Below are 14173 nucleotides of genomic sequence, written 5' to 3'. Positions count from 1 at the left end.
CAGGGGCTCGCGCTGCGGCACAGCAAGTTAACACCCTGGCCCGAAGTGCTGGCATCCCATACAGGCACCTGTTTGAGACCTGGATGCTCCACTTTTTTTTTTTTGACAGAGTAGACAGTGAGAGAGAGAGAGACAGAGAGAAAGGTCTTCCTTTACCGTTGGTTCACCCTCCAATGCCCACTGCAGCCGGTGTGCTATGGCCAGCGCATCGCACTGATCCGAAGCCAGGAGCCAGGTGCTTCTCCTGGTCTCCCATGTGGCTGCAGGGCCCAAGGACTTGGGCCATCCTCCACAGCACTCCTGGGCCACAGCTGAGAGCTGGCCTGGAAGAGGGGCAACCGGGACAGAATCTGGTGCCCCGGCCAGGAGTAGAACCCGACGTGCCTCTCCTCTCTCTGTGTAACTCTGATTTTCAAATAAATAAATAAATATTGTTTAAAAAGTATAGTAATGGTCAATATTTATAAAAAAGTTTAATTAAAAACACCTCAAAATCATATAATTCAAAGCTAAATTTGGAATACCTCAGTAATTCACAATTTATATATTCACCAACCTTAGATAACTAAAGCACAATCAAGCAGGAAAGAAGTGAAAAAAATTTCCCCGTGGTAGGGGGTGGCACTATGGTGCAGTGGGTACAGCTGCCACCTGCAGTGCCAGCATCCCATATGGGCATCGGTTCAAGTCCCAGCTTCTCCACTTCTGCTACAGCTCTCTGCTATGACCTGGGAAAACAGTAGAAGATGGTTTAAGGCCTTGGTCCCCTGCACCCACATGGGAGACCCAGAAGAGGCTCCTGGCTCCTGGGTCATGGCTCCTGGATTCCGATTGACACAGCTCCAGCCATTGCAGCCAATTGGGAATGAACCAATAGATGGAGGGCCTTTCCCTTTCTTTCTTCCTCTCCTTCTCTCTCTGTGGAACTATTTCAAATAAATAAGTAAATCTCTAAAAAATTTCCTGTAATAACCAAAATGCACATTATAAAGTCCAAGTAAGGTGTCTAGCCAATGGGTCACCATCATGACTCATAAAAAACTCACTCTGCCTTGGCTACTCTGATATGAGTGGATGGACACAAAGCAGAAAAGCAAGCAATAGGTTTGAGCAGTGAATAAATGGAAAGGGCTCCAAGAACAATGCTGTAGAGCTCTGTGGCTCCTAAATGAATGTAATATGCAGGCAGGCATCTCCTTAATTTCTGCCATGCTCTGAGTTGTTCTAGGACCATAGAACTGAGCACAAAAATCAGAGCTTTCAAGTCCAACATCCACAATTCACTTAGTGATAGTGGAGTACTGTAGCTTTGTTTCATGAGGACAACTAAACCTCACACACTTGATATGCCATTCTGTTAGGATCCACTGGAACTGGAGAGTGTATGGGGTCACAGGGAGTAGAGGAGCATGGTGTGTGGGTCTCATGGTGGTGGTAGCTGTGCAGAGGGAGGGGTGGAGGAGGAGGAGAAGAGCAAGAGCCCCTAGCACTGTGGGAATGAGGAGCAGAGAGTGAATGGAGACAGGATGACTTGTATGCATTATGCCTGGTACTCTCCTGGGTATAATTGATGCAACATGAATAATGTGAGTATCATGATTACTCTCAAGGCAATTTGAGTCCTGGTGGACAGATGACAAGGACATAGATAATTAAAAACAGTGTGACAAAAGTTGTAGATACACAATACAATCTCCTACATCATTTTTGGATGCCATGCCTATCAGTCAGGAACCATCAGGTTAAGGTCAGATTTCAGGGCTGGCATTGTGGTGTGGAGGGTAAAGCCACCCCCAGCAGTGTGAGCATCCCATATGGGCACCAGTTCAATTCCCAGCTGCTCCACTCCTGATCCAGCTCTCTGCTATGGCCTGGGAAAGCAGATGGCACAAGTCCTTGGGCCCCTGCACTCTCATGGGAAGACCTGGAGGAATCTCCTGGCACCTGGCTCCTGAGCAGGGCAGCTCCTGCCTTTGTGGCCAACTGGGGAGTGAAACAGGGTATGGAAGACCTCTTTCTCTCTCTGCCCCTCCTTCTATCTCTGTGTAATTCTGAATTTCAAATAAATAAATAAATCTTTTTTTAAAAAAAAGAGTCAGATCTCAGAGGAAGCAGAGCCTAGAAATGACAGCATTGTATGAAATGAAAATAGACAGATGATAGGTAGAAGCTTGGTAACTGAAGCTGGGATCAGAACATGGATCTTGACTGGGAGGCTGTCAAACCACTCATCAACCTGGACAAGGCTGGGATCTCCCAATATCTATCCTAGTGCCCATGTCTTGGCAGAGAGGCATAACCAAGAAAGAGAAAATCATCTCTGGCTTTGGCTGAGAGGACTATGGGAGCTCCCCACATTTGAAGCCAGAATCTTTTTAACCCTGAGATTCCCTCTTTCATAGGAAGGCTTTTCTGGCCTTGTCTTCTTAGCATAAACCTCTCATGCCACTAGACCTCCCATAGACCCACATCACAGGGCACATGATAACGAATGGCTGAATGAACAGAATCTTGAGGTATCATGTAAATGGAAGACTCATGAATCTATTCTCAGCTTATAGGTATACTTGAAGGTGAGAAAACTGAGGCAGGGGACATTGGTCAGGCTGAACCACAGAGTCCTCCTTACAAAGCAAGCAAGCAAGCAAAAAAGAAAGAAAGAGGAGAAAGGAAGGAAGGAAGGAAGGAAGGAAGGAAGGAAGGAAGGAAGGAAGGAAGGAAGGAAGGAGAGAAAGAAGAAAGAAAGAAAGAAAGAAAGAAAGAAAGAAAGAAAGAAAGAAAGAAAGAAAGAAAGGAGAGAAAAGGAAAACGAAAATCCTATGCACACTTCAGAAGTGCCCAGCCACCCACCTCCTGAGTACATGCTCCTGGAACAATGACAAATCCCTGAAGACCAGAATTGGACAGGCACTATCTTGACAGTGTAGAAAGCATTTGGGGAGGAAAAGCCCTGCCCCACTAGAGCCCATTGGTCAAAGGATACAGCAGAAGACTCAGAGGCTTGCTGTATCACACATCTGCCCACAGATAGGATGATCACAGAAGGCCTGAAGATGTTTTGTGAGTTGTGGCTTTGTGGTACTGCCTGCAGCTGTTGACACATCAGGGATGACTGGTGGCAGTGGTTTGAACTAATCCTGTCTCAGCTTAACCAGCACTGCAGTATGCATGGAGCGAGTCTGCTCCTGGAGTGCCTGATGAGGCCAAGGGATGTGTGTAGACCTACAGTCAGAGGAAGTATGCAGCACTGGCCTCAAGGTTGGAAAGTTGCCATAGCAACAATATTTTCAGGGGATGATGTGGCAGGGTTAGCCCTGCAAGGCAGGGTGGTCTCCTAACTACATGTCCTTCCCCTTATGCTCCTCTGAACTTAGATGAGCCTGAGTCAAGTGCAACAACCTGGGTGGGTGATGCTGAGAGACCACCAGATGAAATTCTGGTTAATGTATGCAGGTTGTGGGTCATAATGACAACCGTATGTGCAACGTTGGGTGTTGTCCCCTGCGTTCACCCACATGCCTGATATGAATGAGGGTCTGACAGAGGGAGAGTGGGCCATGGGATTTGCAAGAAGGACCTGTGAGCAAGTGAAGCAGGCTGATTTCTTACCTGTGGCTACTAGAGAAGTGCAAGGGAGGTTTGCAAGCTAGAAAATGAGCAAAGAGATAGGAAATACTACATCTCCTTAGCCCCTTCCCCAAGATGCACATTCAAGGTTAGCAATTGCCCTCCTCTTAAATCTGAATTGGTGCTAGTAATGATGTAGGAACTTGTGAATAAAGGGCCCAATGTGGCTAATATTCTGCTGGTCTTTCCTAAAATGACCCAACAAATAATATTTTCTTAAAACAAATAGAGGCATGCATATAGCTTGAGACTTGACTGAGAGTTCTTGCAAAATATAAGTACTCTTTGCTGACTTGAAAGATGCTAAATGTGTGGCTCCATATTGGGGGTTTGGAGTTCTGTCATTAGAGCTGGATTTTGCCATTGGTGGTGCACATCATTTTCTCTACTAGGTCTCTGACAACTCCTATGGCATTTACCCTTGCTAGACATTTCCTCAGATTCCCAGCTGAAAGGCAGCCAAACGTGAATCCCATTATCGAAAGGCTGACATCTGTGGTCTCTTTGTGTGAGACTCTCATTTGTTAGGCTGGAAGAGTGAAAGCATCACTCAACAAGAAGCACCGGAGACAGACCTGATGAGCATGTCTGTTTATTAGCAATCAGGCACAGATTTGTATAGGGTAAGAGGGGAAGAAAAAAGCCTGGGGTGGTAACAGTAATTCTATAGGGCAGAAGGGGCAGCATGCCAAAAGGCTTCTAACTAATCGACTTATAGGTCACATAGGACACATAGGCTCCTGGGCTCCTTTGTGCAACCAGCCCACATCTGGCTGTTGCTTATCAGCTCTCTGTTTATGAACCACAAAAGCACAGCCACAAGGCTTCCAACAGGAAGTGGGGAATGGAGGAAATGGGCCTGGAGCTCCTGCAACTTGCCAGCAGCCAGGCTGTGAGGTCCCTCCCAGCAAGCATGGTGCACCATGCCCTCTCAACTTTCTGCATGGGGCAGGGCAGGCAGTCCCATGGGATCACCCACAGAAATCTATCTTAACTGCAAAAGATTGTGATTGGCTACATTTTTATGATAGAATTTATATCAGAAATTTTCCATCAAAGTATCCTTTATTCTGGATTTATCATACACAGTGATGGAGGAAGAAAAAATCTTACATCCATGTTGACCTCTCACCTACACAACAAGCAGACTCCTGTTTCTCTGTCTTGCTAATACAGCCTCTTCCCCCCACCCCCGCCTTGACCATCCTTGCCCTGCCTCAACTTTTGGACACAACAATATATGAATGCTCCTGCTATCAGCCTGAGATCTCCTTCACTCTTCCCAAGCTGTCTCCCTCTATCTCAGCAGCTCAGCCTCAGAATCCAGCCTCATTCCAAACCACTCCCAGCTCACACTGTGACCTCAAAGGACCTTTAAATCTAGCCCAAGCACTTCTCTATCTCAGCAGCTCTGCTTTAGCTCAGACCTCCAAGCTCCTTCCCACTACTTTGTACTATATAAAGCACTAGTCTGTAAGACAGGGGGTTCTCTCTTTGCTGTGTGCTTGCTGGGGACTCTCTGCCATGCATTTACCTTGGAGTGAATAAACCTTCTGAATAAAACCTGGACTGCCTGTGGCTTCATGCTCTGTCTCCCCTTTTTTGGCACAAAGTTAATATTATTTTGTGGACTTGTGTAATGGAGATGAAGTATATTACCTCAATCCCTGACCATTTAAAAACCAATTTATAAACAAGGACTTGGAATGTGGCTCCACTAAAGTGTACCTGTGATCTTAGAAAGTCTTTTGGCTGCTTTTATTGGAAGGTGAGTGTCAGGAAGTGAACTGATAGAAAGCGATTGATGAGATTTCCTTTGAATTCTGTGGTGCTTCCCTGAAACTTGGAACACTTTGGTGATTTAAGCCCTTCAGATTAAAAGCTCATTAACAATTCTTGCTCAAAGATGCTAAAAGTAATCAGCTACCTAGATCATGGACCTTGGATAAATGTTCTCTCTCCAACTTGAAGCTTTAAAAGAGGACTTAAAATGTCTTAAGATTGATGTTTTCAGGAATAAAATACAAAGAACTACCCTTTTTTCTTTGACTTAGCTGAACTTAGCTGTGAGAAGGAAGGGGAGTGTGGAACCCAGTGACTACTGATATTGGGAGGCCTGACCTATTAATGGCTACTCCCATGATTTCCTAAAGCTTTTATATGTGAGTTAAATCAAGTGAGAAAATATAGTGTGCAAGCAAAAGGACTCTGAAAATCAATATGTTGCCCATAATAGAGACGAGGGTACATGAGGAGTCTTCAAAAATTTCATTAAAAATGTGTGTCAGAGAAAAACTAGGTATCAATTTTTTAATTGTAATAAAGTTAACTTACCTTTTAATTCCATTTTCTTTTTTTAAAAAAGATTTTATTTATTTACAGACATTGAGAGGCAGAGACCAAGAGAAAGTCCTTCCCTCCATTGGTTCACTCCCCAAATGGCTAGAACAGCCAGAGCTGCACCTATCTGAAGCCAGGAACCAGGTGTTTCTTGCTGGTCTCCCATATGGGTGCAGGGGCCCAAGCACTTGGGCCATCTTCTATTGCTTTCCCAGGCCACAGCAGAGAGCTAGATTCAAAGAGGAGCAGCCAGGACTAGAACTGGCACCCATATGGGTTGCGGGCACTGCAAGTGGAGGATTAACCCACTGCACCACTGCACTGGCCCTTTAATTCCATTCATCTTGTGTATTCTTAAGAGTCTCCTTGGATATAGTTTGCCCTATATGTAGTCTAGAGCACTCTAGGGAGGAATACGGGAGACACTGATCCCTCTGCAGCTACATGATGTGTTGATTCAGGTTATATATTCAGAGTATGGGAACTCAAGGGTAGCCCATTGGAAATAGCCTGTTAGGACATAATAGTAATAGTGGTTAACCAGTATTTAATGAGTCATTATATGCCAGACATGACTATTAGCATTCTAAATGTGTTGTCCCATTTCATTTTTGCTTAAGCACTAGATATAACTATTGTTATCATTTTCCAGATGAAGAGGAACAGAGATTACCCAAGATGCTATTGCTAAGCATGACAAAGTCAGCATTCAAACCTGGAAGCATTTCTTAATGACGATGGTTAATTTTTGTTTGGATTTGTCAGTCTAGTTGATTGTATATACTATATATATACTGTCTACAGATTCCAAAAGGTTTTCCTTTAAAAAGATTTATTTATTTGGCTGGCACTGTGGCTCACTAGGATAATCCTCCACCTTGGGGTGCCAGCACACCGGGTTCTAGTCCTGGTCGGGGCGCCAGATTCTGTCCGGTTGCCCCTCTCCCAGGCCTGCTCTCTGCTGTGTCCAGGGAGTGTAGTGGTGGATGGCCCAAGTACTTGGGCCCTGCACCCCATGGGAGACCAGGATAAGTACCTTGCTCCTACCATCGGATCAGTGTGGTACACTGGCCACAGCGCACTGGCCGTGGCGGCCATTGGAGCGTGAACCAACGGCAAAAGAAAGACCTTTACTCTGTCTCTGCCTCTCACTGTCCACTCAGCCTGTCAAAAATTAAAAGATTTATTTATTTTATTTGAAAAGCAGAGAGAGAGAGAGAGAGAGAGAGAGAGAACTTCCATCCATGGGTTTACTGCCCAAATGGCTGCAATGGCCAGAGGTGGGCTCATCCAAAGCCAGGGGTTTCTTCTGGATCTCCCACTTGGATTCAGAGATTCAAGAACTTGGATCACCCTCCAGTGTTTTCCCAGGCATATCAGCAGGGATCTGGATCATAAATTGAGCATCTGGGACTCCCACCAGAGCCCATAGGGTTGCCAGAACTGCTGGCAATAGCTTTACTTGCTATGCCATAGCACTAGCCTAAGGTTAAGTCTTTCAAAAGGCCTTATATATGACCTAAGCTGATGAGAGTAGAGAAGAGTTTGAGGCACTAAGGGACGTTGCATCACACCTTGAATGAGAAATCTGAGAATATTAGTGTCTCCCATCTCAGCTAACCTTCAAAAGAGGGTGATGTTGAGAGTTAATTCGCTTTCTGTTTTCCAAAGGGATGTGGCCCTTTGTCTCTCCTAGGGATTCAAGAGTGAAACACAAGGCAACCTTTGCACACCCAGGCAAAGGGATTTTGGCTGTATTTTTAGAGAGCTATAACACAGTGGGATAAACAAGTGCTGTGCTTCTGTAGGACCCAGAAACAATTTAACATAGCTTTCAGCCTTACCACTACTGAATCACCATGAGCTCTCACTAGAAATTCAGGTACTTTGAAGACCTACATTAGCACATAGCTTTATCAAGATGTAGGTGAGTGTGGCTAATTCAATGAGAAAGAAGAAAGCTGGAAAAAAAAAGTGACACTTGGCATTGTCCATTCCATGCATGTGGTAGTGGGCTGTTTGCCTTTGAAGCATTCTGTGGACTTCACTGGGTGTTATCTCTTCTACCTTGGATGGGAGTAGCCAGGTGCCAGCTGGCAGCCATTCAGAGACAAGCCTTTGTGTTTGTTGGAATGAGGCCACTTCTGTTCTGAGCAGTGAGGTTTTTATTTAAAGACTAAAGTAGTGAGAAATTTAGGAGCTGGATTTAAAAGGAGGAAAGGCAAACTTTCTGCCTTACCTTTATTTGTTTCTATTTTAGGAAACTTGCATTATTTATAACTAAAACTTTGGTTAGGCCTCTGAGGATTAGACATCATGCAAATTTCAAACAAAAATGTAAAGAGAAAATAACTTTTTCACACATTCAGAAATCTTTTCTAGACTTTTATCAATGTTCCTATTACTACCGCATTTGTGTTTTCTTTTCCTTGCTGCATTTAAAAAGTCCTACAGTCATTCAGGGCCTCTATGGGAGTGTGTGTCTGGAGCTGGCAAAAGAAAAGTCCTAAGACTGTGTTTACTTGACATCTTTAGGCCTTGTTCGGTCTCCCAAAGTGCTATCTTATAGTATAGGGGGTTGAGAAATTGCCAGAATGTCCTGAGCAAACTCTGCTCTGGTGGACATTGCTTTCACATTTGGAGAAGGGAAGACGCTGTGCATGCAGGCCTGCAGCACAATGAACCGGGTTTCCTGAAACAGAGAGTGGGAATGTAGGGACAAGGACACAAAGAATGGAGCCAAGACAAGTCCTGAACAAGGCTTTTTTTGTTTGTTTGTTTATTCAACAAATCCAGTAGTATTTAAACATGACCAGTTGTTTACAAGAAGGAGCACAAAAGATTTACATATCAAAAAGGCTTTTAAGGTTACAAAGAGTTCCAGATAAGGTTCTTAATTATTGATTACACTTAGGTGATAAATGCAGGTTTCAGGTGTGATGATTATCTATATCATCTCTTGTGAGAGGTATAGCAGTGAGATAAGGTTCTTCCTGCCTCTTCCCAGAATCTCCTTAGTCTAATTGTCTGTGCCAGGAAGTCTCCATCCATATGTTTAAGTGTAAACAAAGGGAGTGACTGCCTGTGGCTGCCCACAGCTGTGAAGAGGTTATCAGATCAAGATAGGAAAGCCAGTGGTGAGTGATTGGTAATAGGGCTGAGGAGAGTCTTAGACATTTCCCCTGAGCTTTAATGTGAACCATTGCCACCCAAAATGTGTCCACAGGTTTTTCTCCCTTCTCTCTTTTGACCTTCAGAGCTCCATCTACAGGTGAAGGTCAGTGTTGCATGTTGTTTTGAATGATTTGGGTGACTCAGAGCTGTAATAATATACCAGGTACTGATATTAGGGCCCTGAGCTTCAGTAATGAGTACTATGGTTAAGAAGAGGGGACCAAAGACACGGGAGAGTCAGGTGCTTCATGAATATTACTAAAGATTGCTATCCAGTGTTAGAAAAGGTGAGAGTGGATTCAATAGGAGGAGAGTAACAAATCTTACTTAAGATTTTATTTATTTACTTGAGAGGCAGACTTACAGACAGAGGGAGAGACAGAGAGAAATGTCTTCTGTCTCCTTGTTCATTGCCCAGTGGCCACAATGTCTGGAGCTTAGCTGATCCAAAGGCAGGATCCAGGAGCTTCTTCTTGGTCTTCATATGGGTGCAGAGGTCCAAGCACTTGGACCATCTTCCACTGCTTACACATGCCATAACAGAGACTGGATTAGAAGTGCAGCAGCTGGGATATGAACTGCACCCATATTGGGATGCTGGTGCTGCAGGTAGAAGATTAGCTTACTATGCCATGGCCCTGGCTCTGCTTTTTCTTCTTCTTCCTTTTTTAATGTTAACTATACTCCCCTAAGATTTAGATAAATCTGGCTGTTAAATTCTTCCATCTTTACAGACTGGAGCAGTTACACATACCAGGGACTGACAGCCTTGCTTTGTCCAGCCCCTGTCAGAGTGACAGACCTGGTTTGTCCAGGCCCTCTGGCTGTGGCAGTCTTGCTTTGTCCTGCCCCTCTGGGTGTGGCATCCCTGCTTTGTACCACCCCCTGGGACTGACAGCCCTACTTTGTCCTGGTCCTCTGGCTGTGGCAGACTTGCTTTGTCCTGCCCCTCTGGGCGTGGCAGCCTGCTTTGTCCTGCCCCTCCAGAAGTGACAGGCTTGCTTTTTCCCAGCCCCTGGATGTGACAGCCTTGCTTTATCCCGCCCCTGTGGGAGAGACATCCCTGCCTTGTACTGACCCCTGGGAATGACAGCCCTGCTTTGTCCTGCTTCCTGATATTGGCAGCCCTGCTTTGTCCAACTCCTCAGGGAGTGACAGCCTTGCTTTGTCCTGCCCCTCTTGGTGTGATAGCCCTGCTTTGTCCCGCCCCTCTTGGTGTGACAACACTGCTTTGCCCTGCCCCCTGAGACTGACATCCCTGCCTTGTCCTGCTCCCTGAGAGTGACAGCCCTGCTTTCTCCTGCCCCTCAGGGAGTGGCAGCCCTGCTTTGTACCACCCCCTGGGGTTGACAGTAATACTTTGTTATGCCCCTCTTGGTGTGACAATCCTCTTTGTCCTGACCCCTGGGAATGACATTGCTGCTTTATCCCGCCCCTTTGGGAGTGAGAGCCCTACTTTGTCCAGACCCTCTAGGAGTGACAGCCCAGCTTTGTACCACCCCCTGGGAGTTACAACCCTGCTTTGTCCTGCCACCTGGGAGTGACAGCCCTGCTTTGTCCTGCCACCTGGGAGTGACAGCCCTGCATTGTCCAGCCCCTCTCAGAGTGACAGCCCTGCTTTGTCCTGGCCCTATGGCTGTGGCAGTCTTGCTTTGTCCCACCCCTCTGGGCTTGGCAGCCCTGCTTTTTCCCAACACCTGGGATTCACAGTACTGCTTTGTTCCACCCCTCTGGGAGTGACCACCTTACTTTTTCCTGATCCCGGAGAGTGACAGCCCTTCTTTGTCCTGTCCCCCTCTGAGTGACAGCCCTATGTCTGACTCCTGCTGGCTTTCTCTTTTTCTGACTGCTCTTGATGAGGCTTCCAATACTTCATGAAATAAGAGTGGTGGGAGTTGATATCTTTGTCTGGTTCCAGGTCTGAGGGGTACTGACAGATGACTTTGCTCTTCTACTTTTCCTCCATCTGTTCCTCTACATGAATATAGGGTAAAATCAAGCTTTCATCCTTTTGGCTTCTCTCAGGATTGTGACTGTGACTTGATAGTCCCGGGAAGTGTTGCTTTCCTGAGTGAGTGGGTAAACGAGTGAATCAAAACAATGCTTCCTGAAGTCATATTATTGCCCTATTATGGGAACGAGTGGCCAAAGCAGTCATTGGGAAAATGTGGACGTTCATGAAAATTGTCTGTGAGAAAAGGAAAGAATGATAAATTGACTTCAGTTGATTAAACCTGCAAAGATAATCTGGGTGCAATTCATTAGATATCTATACATTTTTTCTCTATGCTTAAAGGATCAAAAAACTAGAGTGGGCAGATCCCAATAGGATGTTCATTGCTTTTTGATATTATTCTTAGAAATTATTCTTTGTAACATTTTTCTCATTTTCTCAGACATGTATTTGCTTCAATGGAGGAGTGAATGAGAGATCTCACATCTGAGGTTCCCTCTCTCAGATTCCTTCAAGAACTTGGGCTGGGCCAGGCAGGATCCAGGATCCTGGAGCTCTATCCAGGTCTCTGACTAGGGTGGCAGTGGCAGGGACTCATGGACTAGGATAAGGATCCACCTCATTCTCATGTGCATTATCAAGAAGTTGGATTAGACACAGAGTCTCCAGGACTCCCAATGGAACTTGCATATGGATGCCATTGTCTCTCTTGGCAGCTTCACCTGCTGCACCTTCACGCCTGCTGCAACTTCTGCTTCTTTAACTGCTTTATACTTCTGGAAGTCTTTCTTGGGACTGCTTTTCTGTATTGGAATATTCATGAATAGAGGGTAGGTGTGTGCATCGATTTCACATTCACAGGAATCAATGTTATCACGAATGGATCAGTAGCAACATTTATAGACATGACATCCAGATGAGGGTTAGGAGAAAAGGAGGAGAATGTTATCAACCCAGGAATCTGAGGAACTGACAATCACTGGTTAGAGTTTGAACGATCATTTTCCAAATGTGAAATGCAGGGTAGACAGGAACAAAAGTTTGGTTTAGTAGTGTATCAGCAGTCGAAACCATTTCTAGAAAAGAAATGTGTGACTCCCTCTGTGGTATGTATACTATGTGTGTGTGTGTGTGTGAAATCATGACTTCCTTTCTTGCATTCTGATGGAAACCGACTAGGACCCCGGGGGATCTGGAGGGGGAATCCACTTTGGGATCAGTTGATTCTGGGAGAGGGGTTTCCAGGGAGTTGACTCTGCATGAGGCCTTCAGCACCTGACACCCTGCGCCAGCTTAGTCATGCCGGATTGCAGGGACTGCTTTTCTAAAACATCACCAAGGCTTAGTCAAGTCCCACTGATCTTGGAAAGCAACCCAAATGCTCCGATTCCCTCTGCACATGCACACTGAGCACTTCTGGCCACCAGGCTTCCGTGCGCATATGCAGCCCACAGAGCTCACGAACAAGGCAAGCCTGCACACTTGTGTATTAGTTGTTGCTTGGCAACAGTTACTGCGAGCTCAGAGAAGAGCCCTGAGCCCCTGGCTTGTGGCTGCACAAAGCTGCAATGGGTTCTTCACGCCTCGGAATCTGTGAGAGGTGGCCGCCAGCCTTGGCCAGGAAGAAGGCCTACTCCTTCTCGTTTGGGAAGCAGGATCAGGTGTGAAAATGGTGGGTAGGATGAAATACCAGTCCGGGGTCTGTCAGCGTGGGTGGAGCGGCCCGAGTCCACCTTAGGTATGGACTACCTGACCTACCTCCTCCTGCAATAGTTCATCCATTGTCACAGGTTTTTGATGGGCTGTGGAGCTGTTTCTGAGGGTCTAATCATGTCATCTGCAGATATGGACTTTTGGTTTTCCTCCTTCTGTTGATTACCCACCTAATGTTTCATATGAATTTTCAATATGAGAGATTTATTTGGAAAATAGGAATATATTAAATAATAACCCAGAAAATAATACTTTATTATTTCTACCTGCAGCAGGACACATTCTCAATTAGTTACAAACCTGGAATCTGTTTTCCTCCTCCTGAAATTCAAGGCCATCTACTACTGCCAACAATATATACCCACAAGGAAAAAGATAAAAGACTCCATGCCCCACTTTCTACCTGACAACACCAAGTAGCCACAACTCATATTGTGTGAGAGTGCAAAGGAATACTCCAGATTACAGCAGAGAGGAGCAAAGCACCCTTAATTTCAGCATTGCACAGATGCATATGATAGAAGATACAGACAATACTCAACTCCAAAGAATTCAAGGGAACCTTGGTATTTCAAATGAAAGATGTCTTCACAGTTGGTTAATGGAAAAAATTCCACTGTGAAGGATCAACTGCTATGTCTGAAAATGTGAGAGCACACAGGTCATGAAGGAACCGAACTCTGTTGGAAAGGACAATGAATTCACAGCCCAGAATGAAAGTTGATCCAGAGTCACACAAGCTTAATGCTTACCCTTCTTCTCACTGTGAAGAATTTAATGTCAACCCTACTGCATGGCATATTTTATGTGTTGAAAGTAGATATCTTCCTGTTTAAGTTGAGTAAAAAGCATGTGTAGAATATTTGTCATGAAGTGTGAATTCAGTCCTTCTCTATAACTTGAATAGTAAAAACATTCTGTGTCAATATACAATGGGAGTATGGGAGAAATAAATTTAGTCTGGACTGGAGGACTAGAGAAGTCCCTTATTGAGAATATCTGGTACACCAATGTTCCCTATTACCACTTTCACAAGGTGACATAAGGACAGGTAGAATCACACTTCCTCCATTTGATGGAGGGAAAACTGAATCACAAGATGACACAACCTGGAAGAGCTAATCTTGCAGTGGAAAGACTCCAAGGTTTCTCCATTTAATGGTTCATTCACTCTCTTCTATTCTTATTGAAGTTGTATTGATTTATTTGAAAGGCAGAGTGACAGAGAGGCAGACGCAGAGAGAGAGAGAGATGTCTTCCATCCACTGGTTCACTCTCCAAATGGCCACAATGGCAGGAACTGGGCTGGTCCAAAGCCAGGAGCCCAGAGTTCTTCCAGGTCTCCTCTGCAGGTGCAGGGGCCCA

The sequence above is a fragment of the Oryctolagus cuniculus genome, chromosome 16, assembly GCF_051225735.1.
Source record: "Oryctolagus cuniculus isolate XC-2025 breed Fujian yellow rabbit chromosome 16, ASM5122573v1, whole genome shotgun sequence".
Taxonomy (NCBI): Eukaryota; Metazoa; Chordata; class Mammalia; order Lagomorpha; family Leporidae; genus Oryctolagus; species Oryctolagus cuniculus.
Note: the sequence above shows the minus strand (reverse complement) of the source record.